Source organism: Cebus imitator, unplaced genomic scaffold (genome assembly GCF_001604975.1).
Source record: "Cebus imitator isolate Cc_AM_T3 unplaced genomic scaffold, Cebus_imitator-1.0 Scaffold488, whole genome shotgun sequence".
NCBI classification, from domain to species: domain Eukaryota; kingdom Metazoa; phylum Chordata; class Mammalia; order Primates; family Cebidae; genus Cebus; species Cebus imitator.
The window spans coordinates 1254994-1273358 of record NW_016107803.1 but is presented as its reverse complement, the minus strand read 5'-3'; the positions used below and the strand labels follow the sequence as shown (position 1 = coordinate 1273358).

Genomic DNA, 18365 nt, shown 5'->3' with positions numbered 1-18365 from the left:
TTCTTTACTCCTTAGTGAAGAGCTGAGTACGATGGCCTTTGAATGCGGGCCATTGTGGGAAATGGCATAGGCTTTCCCATATGTATACAGAGCTGCTTCCTATTCAGCTTGGCACAGGTTCCACTCATATATTTGGAGTCCCTGAACATGAGAGAGGGGTGACGTGGATGTTTTCAGAAGCTCTTAATACCTACTCTGTAGGCTGTTGGTTAAAATCTAAGTCACAGATTAAATGAGTGAGTCTCTAGGTATGACTGTAACACCTGCCTGTCCTGCCCCATAAGAAAGAAGCTGCAGTGACCTTATGAATGCTAACTTTCTGAGGGTCAAAGGGACACAAGTATAGATGCCTAGGTCCTTTGTGGCATAGATGGACCTTATTCCTGCATTGCAAGCCACTAATATGTATAAAGACATCTTGGCCTCAAGAAAGTGAAGCACAAGTTAATTGGAGTCTTCTATACCCTACAGTGGACGTGACCCACAGCTTGAGTGACTGAGTAAATGAGGTGTGGACTAATCTATGCATTCTCAATACAGCATAGACAAGCTGGCATAGGATGTTTCTGGCATCTCAAAAATTAAAAACACTAGCTAGACCCTTACCTTGGCCAAGGTCAGTGTCCTGGTTCTAGGTACCCTTGGCATAAGTGTAGAGCTATAACAGACCAGCCACAGGTTAGCCATATTCCAATACATCTTCTATTGCAGTGGCAGTGAACAAAGTCAAGGTCCACTGGTATGGCACAGCAGGATGAATAAGAAAGTTGTTCTCTGTGTCCCATGAGAAGTGCCCCAACATGAAACATGGGGCCTATATAAGGCCCTACTAGGGAGGGCTTGCATCATAACCTGGATGTCAAGCCCTTAGCCTATGCAGGCTGTTGTGACAAAAATACTGTATGCTGAGTGGCTTAAACAAGTTGTTTCTTAGTCTGGGAGGCTGGGAAGTCCAAGATCAGTGTACTTGAAGAACTGATGTCTAAGGCCTCCTTCTTAGCTTGTAGAGAGCTGCTTTCTTAAATCCTTGTATAACTTTTGACAGAAGCTAGTTCACTCATGTCCCTTTTTAAACAGGTACTAATTTCAAGGCAGTTTGCCTCTAATGGCCTGAGAAGCTTCCAAAGGTCTCACCTTCTAACACTACCAGGAAGATGGGGGTTTTGCCGTACAATTTCTGGGGGGGGGGGCAATGAATGCTCCACAGCACCCTTTATCAGATGGCTTCTTTCACACCACCAGGCTGTGATACCTGGTGAATGCCTTTTCCAGTGCTTTCAAAACTACCTGTTCAACTGGGAACAGCTCAAGTCTTTGTTTCATGAAGGCCCGATGGTATCTGGTCCAGGGAGCAGCAGGAAGCTGGGCAGAACCCCAATTCTACTAAGAAGCTACAGCCTAGGGAAACTCAAATTATCTGAGCTGATCACAAGGTGTTCCAGGCATAACTAATGGAAGCCCACTCCACTTGGAGCTAGGGAGAGATTTGCCTAGTAGGCTGGACAGGTCTTGCCAGATACCAGAACATATCTCATGGTCTGAGGATGGATGTGGCTAAAATAGACCCAATAGAGATGGACAATAAACAGATTGCCCTTTCATGTCCTAGCATCTAAGAGATTGATTTTGTGGTTTAGGAGAATAGATGATGCTGAATGGCATGGTTTTTTCTTAATGGGAAAACTGGGCAACAGGCCCTTTGAGCCCTTAGGTAATATCTCAGGGGACAATGGGATCATGGACTAAGCACAGAATGTCTGGGTGGATTAGGTGGTCACTGAGGAATGTCCTAGATTCTTCTTTGTACTGGAGTTTAGAGATTGTCAAATATGGCTCAACAAAGTAACTACAAAGCACAATGACAGTACAGGAAGTATATGTGAATTGAGGCAAACAGGTGTCTTTTAGTGATCTTTTTTCATGTTGGTTGGCTGCATAAATGTATTTTGAAGTGTCTGTTGATATCCTTTGCCCACTTTTTGACTGGGTGGTTTTTTTCCTTACAAATTTAAGTTCTTTGTAGATCGTGGATATTAGTCCTCTGTCAGATGAAGAGATTGCAAAAAGTTTCTCCCATTCTGTGTAGGTTCTATAGGTTGCCTGTTGACCCTGATGGTAGTTTCTTTTGCTGTGCAGAAGCCCTTTAATTAGGTCCCATTTGTGAAGTTTGGCTTTCATTGCCATTGCTTTTGGTGTTAGTCATCAAGTTTTGTCCATGTCTGTTTCTAATACTATCGCCTAGGTGTTTTTCCAGGGTTTTTATGGTGTTAGGTCTTATGTTTAAGTCTTTAATACATCTGGAGTTTTTGTATAAAGTGTAATCAAGGGGTCCAGTTTCAGTTTTCTGCATGTGGCTAGCCAGTTTTCCCAACACCATTTACTAAATAGGGAATCCTTTCCTCCTTGCTTGTTTTTGTAAGGTTTGTCAAAGATCAGATGGTTATAGATGTGTGGCATCATTTGAGGCCTCTGCTCTGTTTCACTGATCTATATATCTACTTTTACACTTGTGCCATGCTGTCTTGGTTGCTGTAGACTTGTAGTATGAAGTCAGGAAGTGTGATGCCCCCAGGTTTGTTGTTTTTGCTTAGGATTGTTTTGGCTATATGGATTCTTCTTTGGTTCCATATAAAATTTACAGTATGTTTTTCCAATTCTGAAAATAAAGTCAATGGTAGATGGATGGGAGTAGCATTGAATATATAAATTTCTTTGGGCAGTATTGTCATTTTCATAATGATTCTTCCTATCCATGAATGTGGAATGTTTTTTTATCTGTGTCCTCTTGCTTCCTTGAGCAGTGGTTTGTAGCTCTCCTTGAAGACATCCTTCACATCCCTTGTAAGTTGTATTCCTGGGCATTTAATTCTCTTTGTAACAATAACTCGTGATTTTGGCTCTATTATTGTATAGGAATGCTTGTGATTTTTGCACATTGATTTTGCATCCCGAGACACTGCTGAAGTTGCTTATCAGCTTTAGAAGATTTTGGTCTGAGACAGTGGGGTTTTCTAAATATACAATTATGTAATCAGCAAAAAAAAAAAAAAAAAAAAAAACCCAAAAAACCTTTATCTTTTTCTCTTGCCTGATTTGCCCTGGCCAGACTTTGAATACTAAGTTAATAGCAGTGGTGAGAGAGGGCATCCTTGTCTGTCAGTTTTCAAAGGGAACGCTTCCAGTCTCTGCTCATTCAGTGTGATATTGGCTGTGGGTTTGTCATAAATAGCTCTTATTTTGAGATAGGTTCCATCACCACCTAGTTTATTGAGTTTTTAGCATGAAGCATTGTTGAATTTTATCGAAAGCCTTTCTTGCATCTATTGAGATAATCATGTGGTTTTTGTCATTGGTTCTGTTTGTGATGGATTGTTTATTGATTTGCATATGTTGAATCAGCCTTGTATCCCAGGGATGAAGCCAACTTGATCGTGGTGGATAAGCTTTTTGATGTGCTGCTGGATTTGGCTTACTAGTATTTCACTGAGGATTTTCACACTGTAGTTCATCGGGGATATTGGCCTGAAATTTTATGTTGTGTGTCTGCCAGGTTTTGGTACTGGGCTGATGCTGGCCTCGTAAGTTAGGAAGGAGTCCCTCTTTTTTTATTTGGAATAGTTTCTGAAAGAATGGTACCAGTTCCTCTTTGTACTTCTGGTAGAATTCATCTGTCAATCCATCTAGTCCCTTGCTTTTTTTGGTTGGTAGGCTATTAATTGCTGCCTCAATTTCAGAACTTGCTCTATTTGTCTATTCAGGGATTTGACTACTTCCTGGGTTAGTCTTGGGAGGGTGTATGTGTACAGGAATGTATCCATTTCTTCTAGATTTTTTTTTATATTTGCATAGATGTGTTTATAGTATTCTGAGGGTAGTTTATATTTGTGAGATCAGTGGTGATGTCCCCTCATTTTTTATTACATTTATTTCATTCTTCTCTTTATTAGTCTGGCTAGCAGTCTATTTTGTTCCCAAAAAACCAGCTCCTGGATTCATTGGTTATTTCATGTCTCTCTCTTCTGCTAGGTTTTGAATTTGTTTGCTCTTCTCTAGTTCTTTTAATTGTGATGTTAGGATGTCGATTGTAGATCTTCCCTGCTTTCTTATAAGCATATTTAGTGCCATAAGTTTCCCTCTAAACACTACTTTGGCTGTGTCCCAGATTCCATGTTGTCTTTGTTTTCATTGGTTTAAGAAAACTTATTTCTGCCTTAATTTCTTTACTTACCCAGTAGTCATTCAGAAGCAGGTTGTTTAAATTCCAAGTAGTTGTGCGGTTTTCAGTTTCTTAATCCTCAGTTCTAATTTGATAGGACTGTGGTCTGACTTAAAATTTTCCTTTAGCATTTGCTGAGGAGTGTTTTACCTCTAATTATGTGGTCAGTTTTAGAATAGGTGTGATGTGATGCTGAGAATGTATTTTCTGTTGATTTGTGGTGGAGAGTTTTGTAGATGTTAATTAGGTCTTACTTGGTCCAGAGCTGAATTCAAGTCCTAAATGTCCTTAATTTTCTGTCTCGATCTGTCTAATATTGACAGTGGAGTGTCAAACTCTACCACTGTGTGGGAGTTGAAGTCACTTTGTAGGTCATTAAGAACTTTATGAATCTGGGTGCACCTGTATTGGGTGCATATATATTTAGGATAGTTAGCTCTTGTATTGATCCCTTTACCATTATGTAACATCCTTCTTTGTCTTTTGTCTATTTATCTTTGTTGGTTTAAAGTCTGTTTTATCAAAGATACCTATTATGCAACCCCTGCTTTTTTTTGCTTTCGATTTCTTGGTAAATATTCCTCCATACCTTTATGAGCATACGTGTGTCTGTACATGAGATGGGTCTCCTGGATAAAGCACACCAGTGGGTCTTGACTCTTTATCCAATTTGCTAGTCTGTGTCTTTTGATTGGGTCACTTAGCCAGTTTACATTTAAGGTTAATATTATGTGTGAATTTGATACTGTCATGATGCTAGCTGGTTATTTTGCCCATTAGTTGATAGTTTCTTCATAGTGTCGATGGCTTTACAATTTGGTATGTTTTTGCAGTGGCTGGTATGAGTTTTTCCTTTGTGTTTAGTGCTTCCTTCGGGAGCTCTTGTAAGGCAGGCCTGGTGGTAACAAAATATCTCAAAATCCTTGACAGACAAGCAAATGTTATTTCTCCTTAGCTTATAAAGCTTAGTCGGGCTGGATATGAAATCCTGGGTTGAAAATTCAAGAATGTTGAATATTGGCCCTCACTTTCTTCTGGCTTGTAGGGCTTCTGTAGAGAGATCTGCTGGTTAGTCTGGTGGGCTTCCCTTTGTGGGTAGCCTGACCTTGCTCTCTGGCTGCCCTTGACATTTTTCCCTTCATATCAACTTTGGTGAATCTGATGATTGTCTTAGGGTTGCTCTTATCCAGGAGTATCTTTGTGGAGTTCTCTGTATTTCTTGAATTTGAATGTTGGCCTATCTTGCTAGGTTGGGGAAGTTCTCTTGGCTAATATCCTCAAGCATGTTTTCCAGCTTGATTTCATTCTCCCTGTCACTTTCAGTTACACCAATCAAACATAGGTTTGGTCTTTTCACATAGTCCCATATTTCTTGGAGGCTTTGTTTTCATTTTTTTCTTGAATGCTGTCTTACACTTTTTTATTAAGTTGATCTTCAGTCACTGATCCTTTACTCCACTTGGTCGATTCTGCTATTGATATTTGTGTATGCTTCACAAAAATTCCAAAAACCAGAATGTCTCTTCTCCAAAGAAACACAACTCTTCAGCAAGGGAACAGAACAAAACTGGACGGAGAATGAGTTTGATGAATTGACAGAAGTAGGCTTCAGAATGTGGGTAATAACAAACTTCTCTGAGCTAAAGGAGCATGTTCCAATGCAAGGAAGCTAAGAACCTTGAAAAAAGGTTAGAGGAATTGCCAACTAGAATAACCAGTTTAGAGAAGAAAACAGGTAACTTGATGGAGCTGAAAAAGACAGTATTTTACCCATGAAAAGTCTCAAAAGTATTTGAGGACTGAATACCTTCCAAAGAGCTGTTTACAAGTAATTGAGATGCCGAGCATTTCCTAGTTAAAATGACTTGGCCATTCCTTTGGTGGGTGGCTTAGTTTGGCCAGTAAATTGCAGAGGTAAATGTCATCCCTTGCTTAGTAGTGTCCCTTCAGCACATGTTTAGGTGGTAAACTTTAGAAGATGAACACTTGGATAAGCCTGTATCATTTACCTTTTCTTGTTAGTCTTCCTTGAAAGTAGGCCAATTGCAACATCTGTGCATGGGAACTTATAACTGAAGTAGTCAAAAACAGAAAAGATCTTACTGCAAATGAAACGAGAGTTCTATGGATGTCTTGGAAAAAGATAAACACTAGAGCAGTTCTAAAGGACCGGTTGGTCAGAGGTTTTTAGATGGTAAACACAGTGGAAAAAGTGACATGAAGAATACCGTATCTAGTTCTCCAAAAGGACTTTTTACCCATGCGAAACTTCAAATGTATGAGAACAGAATACTTTCCATCTTCTAAACGTTTCTAGAAGATGTATTCACATAACTCTATAACTTAGATCTTAATACTGAGCTATCCCATTACAGGGTTTTTATATGAAACAGATCATTTTAACAACTTCAGGTGTTCTTACACAACTAATGTGAAAGTTTGAGCAAGAGTTTCTCTTCAATATCAGATCAGAATTGTCTCTTCACATGGGATCAGATCACAAGTAGACTTGTCTTTGTTCAGTGAGACTGAATTCCATGTTTATGGCTACTAAAATATTTTGAGCAAAAAATGCAAATGGTACAAAGAAGTCAATTGTCAGTGTGATAGGAAAGTGCCAAGGAGGTGTGATGTCCAAGAAGTCAACTCCAGAAAGTGGTTTCAGAGGAAAGAAGGGGTCAAGTAAGAAAGAATAAGGCAGATATGACACCTGGCTTTAGCAATGCTGAAGAGTTTGAGGTTACAGGAAGAACTTAGCTTAAAAGAGGGTGTAATAAGTTTCAAAGTAGGATTAAAATCCTCTTTAACAATGCCATTTACTAGTCCCAGAGGGTGCAGGATCAGGATATTTCCAAGACCTGCAGTATAGACCTGAGTAGGACACAATGCTGCTGTGTTCGTTATGAATTCATAAACATGAAATCTGACATAAGTGTCTCAGGAATTCTCCCATAATAATTGTCATACTCCAGAGTAGGCTAGGGGGCAAAGAGCAAGACTGGGTCTTTATCTTCTCACTGGGACTATTATCAATCCCATTCAACATTATGAGACCATGAATCCCAACAGTTTAGCATGGAGATAAAATATGTGCTGTGTTGAGGTCCATGTTAATAGCCTTTGTGGTGGGCACAGTGATGTGCTGCCTAGATCCCACCTCAACAGAGGAAGGCTTGTTGCCTCCACCTCTGGAAGTGCTGTTGGCTGACAACCTCAGATGCTAACCCTCTATTGTGCTTGCCTCTGCTGAAAATGGGCAATGACACATTAGCCAGTGCCTACTGAGTGTAGAAATATGACAGCCTGGTCCTTTCACCCTAACTTGGAACAACCTTAAAGGTCACACTACTTGAGAGTGACCTGCAGGGTTGAGTGAGGCCCTTAGACTGCATCTCAGCTCAACTCTCCCCTCTGCCCAATCTTGCTTCCTTTCCTTGCTCTACAGGTGTGGTCATCCAGAAAGCACTGCCTAATAATCCTGCTGCATGAGAATATCCCTCTGAGTCTGAGTCTTAGGGAACCTACCCTGCAGCAGCCTGCATTCCTGCCAACTTGATCCTCCAGTGAGCAAGCATGGAGTGCTTGGAGTCAGGGTCTGATGTCCTCAGTCTGGGCTCTTGTCTCTGCCTAACAGCATGCTTGGTGACCATCCATGAAAATGCATAAATCAATGTGATAATTCATATATATATTTTTTGAGGGGGTGCCCCGTTCCTGGCAGTACTGCAATACCAGGTCGATGTGTGGAGTGGATGGAGCAAACTCCTATTCCATCTCCCTGTTACAAAAATCAATTTAACATATTACCCTACCTATCAGTTTAATATCTGATATGTCTTCTATCCAAGGACAGTATTTTTTTTCCCCACAGCCTTCTTAAAGAACATTTTGGCTAAGATCAACTGTAGTATATCTGATCTTAGCCAAAAGGCTGAGAAGCGGTAATTCATGTATTTTATGAAAAGTAGATAAATGTCCTGTCTGAACCCTCGCCCACTGGGAGGGCTTCCTATTCCCTTTCAGGCCCACTGTTGAATTGGGGCTGTGACTGTAACTGTCAACTTTATAGTATTGCAAGCATACTCTGCAGGCTCCATCTGTACCCAGGTTTGCACAGTTCAGTTAATCAATCATCCCTAAAGGCAACAGTACAGAGCTGGCAAAGCAACAAAACTTACCATGGGACTCTGAGCCAACTGCTCCTGAGATATACTGTGCCTCCTGGAGTTCAGAATTGGTCTTTTTTGTTTTATGATGTGCTGTCATCATACTTGCTTATATTGACCTGAGCTATCAAGCTGGGTTTTACTTGAGCCACCAAATCTGTTATGTGGTTTCCTATAATCTGCTTTGATCTCTAGCAGGGCCCAGCAGCAAGCCAGAGACTTTTTCAGGAGAATAGGACATGGGCTTAACCACAGTCTAGATAGCTAGGTAGGATTTTCATGACTACGTAAGGCTCCATATGTCATAGACACCATTAGTGTCTCTGAACATATTATGGGGCCATAAGCCCCTAGTGGTAGAACAGCTTGTACCTGTGATCAATGACATTCTTACTCTGGGCTCCACTTCAACTTGGCATCTCATATAACCTGGCAAGTGTGTCTGGGAAGTAAGTACACAAATAGGATTTCTGTTGCCTCCAAAGTCTAAAACATGCACTAATCATTGGGCTGCCTACTTGTGAGTAGGTACAAGATACAATAACTATAGGAGAGATGTTCTGATGTACCCAGGCCACTGAGGTAGGCCTACAGTTTTGAGGGGTAGTTACAGCCTAAATTTTGGTACTAACTTCATGGCAGTACATTTGGCTGTCACCTAGGGTGCTTGCTGCTTTTTGTCCAAGTGTAACCAAACAATGCCTTGAATTTTATGGAACAGTGTGGAAGCTCCTAGGATATCAAGACAAATAACGTTTGTGGACTCCACTGTGATGGAACAGCACAGCTAGTATAACCATGAACTTAATGAAGGTGTGCTGTTGGCCTTGTCAAGTCAAGCTACATTGAAGAATGTCACTGAAACTAACCCTTGCTAGTCTCTTAGCTTATTCTGTCTCTGCCAGGCTTGCCCATTTATTCCAGAAGAATGCCAGACCTCCTGGGTTCTACTTTCAAGAGAGGTGGGCTCTGTACCTACTACTTATATGAGAGTTGGGCTTTGTACCTACTACAGCAAGGCTATCCAGATGGCACAGTCAAGTTCTCAGCTCCTATCTTGTGATGGAGGCTAAGACAGGTGATTGAGGTTAAGATTTGGTAGTACTGTTTTAAAGGACTAAGAATCTTGCTAACTGACATTCCCTGGCCATATTTAGGAGGCAGCAAGGCATCTACATGTCTCTAACTCTCTTGCATTAGCAAGGATGAATACAACAATGTCTAGGTACACATTTAGTAGACTGACTACATGAAGTCCTCTCCAATATTAGGTCAACATGTGTAGGTTCCCTTCACTGATCTTTTTAAGTTGTGATAAGAACACTTGTTCTATCAACAAAGTCCACAATAGAAATTAACCATATAGTCAAAAGTTCAGATCTCTAGAAGTTACGCGTAACTGGAACTTGATGCTCATTGAAGAGTTCCATTGACTTCCAGTGGTTTCCTGACATGCCTTATGGTAAAATGGGATCTGAGGGAATCGGAACACCATTGCCCACTACAAACCGTGGAACTCACTGTTGGGTTCACTCTTGCCTTAGAAGGAGGGAGCAGGCATCTGTAGTGGGAGCTCCTTGTTGGTCTTGCTTTTGAGCAGGCAGTGGTTACATGGAGCTTAGACTTCCTGTAGCAGAATCATGCAGAAACCTTAGCTGTGGAGCTAAGATGAATGCTGATCTCAAATTGCTTGTTACAGAGGTTATCAACGAACACCAGATAAAGGATTTTTCTGAATCTCAAAATGATAGAATCTCTTCCTAGAAGCTTGCATATAATCAAGATTTGGGATTCCTGGTGACTTTTTTGCTATGCTTTGGTATCCATTGAACTGGATCTATTTATATTACCTTTTAAAAAACACTATCTGGAAACCTATGTAATAAGAATCTGAGTTAATTTTTACAACTTCTGAAAACTGTTAAAACATTTAGAAACATTGTCCCAGTGCAAGCCTGAGCTCTGACCACCTCATTGACATTTGACAGCCACTGGGTAGCATCTGCCAGCACCATGTTCTGGAATTCTAATGGGTTACTGTTGAGTAAATCGGTTTTGCCAGGACACGTTAATTTAGATGGCTGAGTTGGTAGATCTGAGTCAGAGCTTGAATCTCTCAAGATTTGAAACATGAAGAGATCCAGGAGATGGTTACAGTACTGAGCTGTTATTTTAAAGCCTTTCATCCTTAACGTGCTGGTGATGCTCTCGAAGGAGAATATTGACCTTTTGTATCATGTAGGGGCACAGGTTTCCAGGAGGCAATGGAAAATGCAGCTCCATTGAGAGTATGCCATGAAATTTTTCTTTTGGAACCAACTTTACATTCTAGGTAGAAAAATCTTGGTCCTGTGTTTCATAACATCTCTTCTGAGATGCAAGAGAAATGGATAGCCTTTTGTCCTTACTCCTCTGACCATCTTATGGTTCATTTACTCTCTTGTACTTCAGTTAGGCTGCTGCTACAAAAGTGCCATAGACCGTGTAACTTTCAAGAGAAATTTTTCAGTTTTGGAGACCAAAAAGTCCAAGATGGTGCCAGCAGATTTGGTGCTTGAGGGTTTACTCTCTTGAAAGATGGTGCCTTGTTGCTCTGTCCTCATGTGTTGGTCTTCATATACATATGTATCTTACATGGAAGAAGAAACAGGCTCTCTCAAGCCTCTTTATAGGCACTAATCCCATCATGAGGGCAGAACCACCTCCTAAAGGATCTCTTAATACTATCCCATTTGTGATTAAGTTCTGACATCTAAACTTCACAAACACTTAGATCAAAACCCTGTAGGACCCAGCAGCTGCTGTGTCAAAATGGCCCCTGGGAGTATGTGACTCAAATAGCCCTTTTTTAAGGTCATTATGGCATTGCTTGGGTTCTAGTCCAAGTATCATCTGGTCTCCATGGAGCTCTCAAACATAAATGTTCATAAACATAGGTTATGGTCATGATAATTCAAGGTGATCTATAGGTCAGCATTTATGTTGGAATGGTGAGATGTGTTTGAGTCAGGAAAAACCACGTTAGTCAAGGTTCTCCAGTGATGCTGAACCAATAGAACACATGAGTTACAAATATTGGCCTACGTGATTACGGGGGGCGAGAAGTTAAAAGACATGCCATTTGCAAACCTGGAGTACCTGTAAAGCTGGTGGCATAATGCAGCCTGAATCTAAAGCCCGAGCTGAAAGTGAAACTACCACTCTGAGGGCGAGGGCCCAAGAACCAGGAGCTTCGATGTTCAATGTCAGAAAATGAACGTCATGGTTCTGAGAATTCACCCTACTGACTTGTTGTTCTGGTACATGTCCGTAGACTGAGCCCGCTCTCTGGAACACGTTAATACAGTGAAATTGTTCTGAAAATAGAGTTAAAACTTGAACATGTCCCTTTTACACATACTTAAAAACATTAGCTTTAAATCAATTTCAGTTTGGCTTCAGTAAAAATGTCTGCCCCATTTGAGCATTTATAACTGCTCGTCTCTTTGAATTCTGGCACTCTGAATTCTAATGGCTTATTCTTTTTTATCTTGGATTTTATTCTTCAGCTAGTTCTTCATTTACAATCTACAGACTTCTGCCAACAAACGATGGAGGTTTGGCTGTCCGCCCATTTACCTTTTGCTTCCTATGGGAAGAACAGAGTGGCTGGTCATTCTGTTTGCATCAAGGGTGTGTCTAAGACATTTCCCAGCCTACCACTGCCCTGGTCCATATGGGACAAAGATGCTCTCATCCATCCTTGTATTCCAGGACTATGGTACCCTGACTTTGATCCTGGCCATAGAGGCCCTGAAAAGGGGGTGAGTTACTGCTTACATATATGTAATACTTATTATGTACAAAATGATGCACATATCAGCAGTCCTCCCACTCCTGCTCTCACAGAAAAGGGCAAAAGTGCCTAATGGAACCTGTCCTATATCCAGTAGATCCTCAGAGTAGCCTTTTCATATAAAAGGCTTCTATTTTGTAGAGAGAAACCTTACCAGCCTAGACATCTTGTTGGGAAAACCACCAGTCCTTTATTGCCATAAGTAACAGAAAGCAATAGAATTACATGAAGACTAAAACCCTTTATATTGAATATCATGTGGTAACCCTCAGCTTTTATTTACAGAATCAACATTTGAAGATGACATATCAAAGAGCTGAAATGGCCATGTTTATAAGATCCTATTTCTGCATAAAATTCCTTAGGTCGCTGTATCTGCCCCCTTTCTTTGCATGGGTGACATGCATTATGTGGTTTCCAGGAGAAATTTGTGGTGTTTGATGGTGAGATCCAGGGGGCTTGTGTGCCAGGCTATGTTGCCTGGGGACACACCTGAGTTGGGTGCTATTCTTCCAGCTTTCCATAGGCCAGTCCTGCCCAGGAGAAGCCAAGGCTTAAGGATGGGCCGCGGTGCTATGCAGCAGTGTTGAATGACGGGATGCTTTCAAGGAAAAAGCTCAAGTCAGCAGTGACCAAATCTGTGGCCCACAACAAACTATTGTCATAGGCCTTTGGATTGGTAGGGGAATCTTGGTTCATGTGTGCTCCTGAGATGCAGGTACACATAGGGCAAAAGTCCACTGAGGACTTCCCTTCAGGGAGGCAATCTGTTGAATTCACTGTTATGTTTTTCTGCCTGCTTTGTGGGAAATAATAGTCCAATTGTATAAGACAGATGTTGAACAAGGAGTAACTTGATGGCCCATACCATGAGACAAATCACACAACTCTTTAGTTACAAATCTTTTCTGGGAATTACTCTTAGTCCTGATCATGGTAGTGTCTGTCATTACAGGTGCCAATGTTACTTGTGTGTCTCTCTGTCCTTGGTGGAATCATAAGGAAGAGGTGTTTAGAGTGCTTTTCCATGCTACCTTATCTACCATGATTTGTTGAATTTGCCCTTCCACTGAGGAGGATGGCTGTTCCTCCTCCCCTGCAGGAGTAGTCACTGGGGCAGGTCTGATGCTGTGAGCTGATGTTCACTCCTTTCATTCTCTGCCTGGCATTCTTCTGTGAAAGAAATTAGTGATCCAAGGAAACCATACATTCAGGGCTGAGTAACCTGATGAATTATCAGGCCAAGAAATCATTACAGCAAAGGTGTGAGCTCTTGAGTTAGGTTTTGTACCTCACTGGGGAGAGTTAAGGATGGGAGAGTGGGACAAGAGGGCATGTATCACCTTAGTTAGCTTTCTATCTGCAGGCACCTTCTGCGTTCTTGAAGGACAGCTTCACTGGATATAGAAAACTCACGCAAGTCTTTCAACACTTGGAATGTCATCCCATTGCCTTTTGGTCCCCATGGCTTTTGATGAGAATACAAGTTATAATTTTATTAAGTGCCCTAAGTTGCATGAGTTTTCTCTTCCTGCTTTTAAGGTTGTTTCTACAGTTTCACTGTGATGTGTCTAGCTGTGGAGCGGAATTCAAGTTTGTATTAAATTTCTCAGATGAAAGTTTGTCATGAAATTGAGGAAGTTTTGTCATTTAAAAATTCTTTCTTGCTCTCCTGGAACTATCTTGCATTTGTTCGTATACCTAATATTTCTCGTCTCGGGTTTCCGAAGCTCTTCCTTAACTGGTACTTCAGACTGTATTTCAATGTGTGTATTTTCAAGTTTGAAGTGGATCACCCAAGTAGTCTTACCAAAGTTCCCTCTCATCTGAGGACTCTCAATGGCTAAGGATTAACAGGAAATAAAGGACTGAATGCAGAAAGCTTGGAAACCAGATGTCTTATGCAAGTTCATTTTTTCCCAGATGCTGTTGGTAGACGTCCCAGACAGGTTACCAGGCCTGTTATAGTCAACACTGATAGCCCTACCTGGAAGAGACGGGCTCATCTGAGAGACATGGAACAGAATCAAGTCTCAATTCTAAAACAGCCACCATAGTATCACACAGCTAGGCTTAACTGACTTTTCAGTTAGGGCAGAATCATGAGCCAAACCTATGGTTATTGAGGATGCAACCAGTGGATCCGAGATATCACCTTAGTCCTTAGTGATGATACCGCCGCATATCTGGGTGCTCTGTGCTCCTGATTGCCCCACAGAAAGTCAGATGAGTTTAGGCTGGATGGATTTCCTCAGTGATGAGGTTGCTGATTAGTCCTACAGGATGAGATCAGAAGTTGAACTTGCTTCATGTTTGAGTCCCAGTCTTTTTCAGAGATTAGAGCTATAAGCTGTGCATTATCTTTTATGGTGGGCTTTTTTCTCCACCTCCAGCTCCTATCAATGGAATCCAGGTTGGTTCAGAGAGATGCTTTCTGCCAGAGGCTGAGCAGCCTTGAGAGACTTTGGTGAAAGCACAAGTGCTGAAAAACAGATTGAAGGAAGGAGCCTGCAGTGGGCTGCAGAGAGCTGGCATGGTGCAGTATTTCCCAGCTATGCCAGAAATAAGGAGGCACAGAGAAAGTGGCATAAGACATGCCCCCAGCCTTTGCCAGCCTTGCCCAATCATTCCAGAAGAATCAATCATTCCAGAAGAATGCCAGACTTCTTGGGTTCTCCTTTCAAAAGAGGTGGGCTCTGTACCTACTACAGCAAGGCCATCCAGATGGCACAGTCAAGTTCCCAGGTCCCATCTTGTGATGGAGGCTTTTCTGGGAAGACACTCTTTTGGATGTCATATCCCATTTGGCCTTGTCTCTGTTTCCCAGAAACATTGGCCAGAATCAAGTGTCCCCAAACTGATAATGGGAGACTATTCCACTTTTACTGAATTGTTTTTCTCATTTTTAAAACTCCACAAGATGAATGTTTAAAGATCTATAACAAGATCTATAACCTTAGAGATCATGCGATTTAAGTACTATGCTGGAAGAAGTCCCAACTCATTTGTTCATGGGCACAAAATGACTGCTCAAGTTTTGAGCTTCTACACCTACTTGAGGGGTTCTCTAGAGGAACAGGACTAATAGGATAGATGTATATATGAAAGGGAGTTTTAAGGAGAATGGACTCACATCACAAGGTGATGTCCCATAACAGGCCATCTGCAAGCTGAGGAGCAAGGAAGCCAGTCTGAGTCCCAAAACGTCAAAAGTGGGGAAGTCGACAGTGCAGTCTTCAGCCTTGGCTGAAGGCAAACCACTGGTGTAGGTCCAAGGGTTCAAAAACTGAAGAGCTTGGAGTCTGTTCGACGCAGGAAGCATGCAATGTGGGAGCAAGATGGAGGGCCGGAAAGACTCGGCCAGTCTGCCCTTTTCATGCCTACTTTTATGCTGGCAGCTGAATTAGATAGTGCCTGCCCAGATTGAGGATAGGCCTGCCTCTCCCAGTTCACTGACTCAAATGTTAATCTCTTGGCAACACCCTCAGACACACCCAGAAACAATACTTTGCATCCTTCAATTCCATCAAGTTAACCCTCAATGATACCATCACATCTATATAACTCAAGTCAGTTACTGCACACCAGTGGCATACCCCTCCCTCTTAGCAATCTACGCTTTTTTGGGGAAACAGTTCTTCCGAAGTGTCACCTTATTCTTAGGCTCATATTCCTTGCAGGAACATGTGGCCGGGAATAGGCTGCTTTCCCACAGAAACCCCCAGGGTTAAATCATAAAGGAGAGAATGATGTGTTCTTAAGCTCTATCTTGCTTTGCAGTCCCTGGTTGAGCCTTACCCAGGTGTGGTGTTAGAGTAGACACTGTCCTGATCTTCCGAGGGTAGTGCTTCCAAAGCTAGTTTGCTTAGACTTTTTCCCAAAGGAGGGTGTGAGCAAAGGGAGCAGTGGTGGCCACCGTCGGAGCCCCTCCTGGATAACCTAGGTCGTCCTTTCATCCTCATCTGCCTGATAACGCTGCTGCTTTTGTCTAAGTGTTCCTTCTAAGAACACTTGGGATGATTCGGGTGAGGTCTTCCTAAGAACTGTCTAATTCTAACTTGTGTATGAGCAACTTAAGCCTTGGTCAAGGGATGTCTATTTCCATCCTAACTTTCCATCTGTAGACCTATAAATCCCAGTGAAACCTGGCCTGGAAACACTGCCTTCTCATTTGATTTACCCAGTCATAAGGCAGCAGCGTGGGATGTGCCTAAAACCTTTCAACTGTGGTCCTGGCAGTGATGAGTCCTTAGTGCAGGGTGGACCCGACACAACAGTAAGCAAGGTGAAGGTATCTAAGGCTATCTTGCTTTGAGTCTGATCACAAGTCTCTGAGGTATGTGATCCTCACCTTCCCAGCCCTTGATGGTGACAGCCTAAGTCATCCTGTCTTGTCTGAGACTTGTTCCTTATGTTTCAAATGCCCTTATGAGGCATTCCCATCTGCAAGTATGAGATAGCTTAGTGATGTTTCACCTCATGGATGTCCTGGAAGAGACATGTGTTCTGACTTGTACTTGCATATGTCCCCTCGATAGTGGGCCTGGACAACTAAGGTCTTCTTTCCAAGGCTCACAAACCAGGGCTCTAGGATCTCAGCAACTTCATTCTCTCCTATGGGAAGGTCTGTAAGTGAGCCATGGGGCTCAGTATCTTAATGTGGTGGCAACTTCTGGAATTGCCTTCCTTTGATCTTTATTCCATTGGTTCTGGTTGCTTGGTCAGAAAATGCCTTTTTGAAGATGTACCTTAAATATGCCAGTTTTTGAACCTGGCTAAAGGGTCATTCACCTTAAGTATCCACCATTTGAAGCTGATGCCAGATGCTCTCTTAAACTGTGCTATCTCAGGCATACAGGAAAGGGTGTGCAAGAAGTGCAGAACTGAATGTGGAATGATTTAAATCTGTCTCCTGCATTTGCACTGCCTTTAACTCCCCTGTGATGACCCCTAAATACCAGTCAGCTGATGAGCAAACTATTCTCATAGGTTCTTGATTCCCCTTGACATGATCCATTACATCTTCATAGGTTCTAAGGATTAGGACAAGGGTGTCCATGTGTCAACAATCTGCCTACCACTGGCACTCTACATGGAAGTGACTCTTCACACTTGCGTGTGAATATTTTAATATATTGGCAACTGCAGTCTTACTGTGTACCTCTCTACAGCTTAAGGGGAAATGATCTGAAATCTGTAATTTGTTAAACTTCTTATTTCTCCAGAAATTGAGCTCGAACAGTCTACATTTCATTTGAACAATGAATACTTCCTATCATCCCTTCCCCAGTGATGACAATGGTGTTCTGGGCTTTTTGATTTGCTGCCTCCAAAGTGTCTGAAATCTTGATCTAAAAGTCGTAGCGACTCACTTTGCTTGTGCAGTAATCTTCATGTGCACACTTCCTGAGCTTCAATACCAGGGAACATCTTGTGGCAATTAGAATTAGCAATACCCTTCTATATAAAGTTACTTCGAGAACATGGAGGTTGAAACACCTGTTCATTTGGAAACTAGTGGTAACGTGTCAGCATCTCATTAGGTCCAGATGAGTCCTTGGTGCTAAGAGCCTCCTGGTGTAGAGTACTGCTCAGCTTCCAGTGAGCAGCTATTCAGTGAAGGGCATGTGCTCAGGGCATCCTTGATGTTGCCATTGCTTCACATTGCTCGAGACATGCAGGGTAACTCCAACACCCACAGCAGACTGTTTTTGGCAGCCCAGTTCCAGAGACTGAATCAACTGAATCTCCACTTCTTGCAGTTAAAACCAAAATGTATGAGGCTATTCTCAGTCAACTTGGTTTATTTTTCCAAGGTTAAAGACATGCCCAGGAGGAAGAAACAGAATCAGTCTCTGGTGTGTGCCATTCTTTAAAAGGGAAAAGCAGGCCAGAGGGAGAAGGCGGAAGATACTGATAATCAAGACGTTGAAAGAGGAAAAGAGCAGGTAGGGGATAGTCAATGATGTATCCACTTTGTGCTCAGTAAACTGGCACTTTACACAGGTACCTATTCTATATTCATCTTGTCTTATGTAGAGATTTCACTTGTTTTCTGTACCTACCTGCTTTCAGGGCCAGAAGGAAAGGCAGCTTTGTTTCCAGAACCAAGCCAGGTTCAGTAGCATTTTCTCGAAGCCCAATGAAA

The 18365-nt window shown here is 42.0% G+C and overlaps 1 pseudogene; it reads right to left on the bottom strand.

Moving 5' to 3' along the window:
• Positions 1–7914: 7914 nt before the first annotated feature.
• On the bottom strand, positions 7915–8159 carry LOC119468760 (annotated as a pseudogene).
• Positions 8160–18365: the final 10206 nt, after the last annotated feature.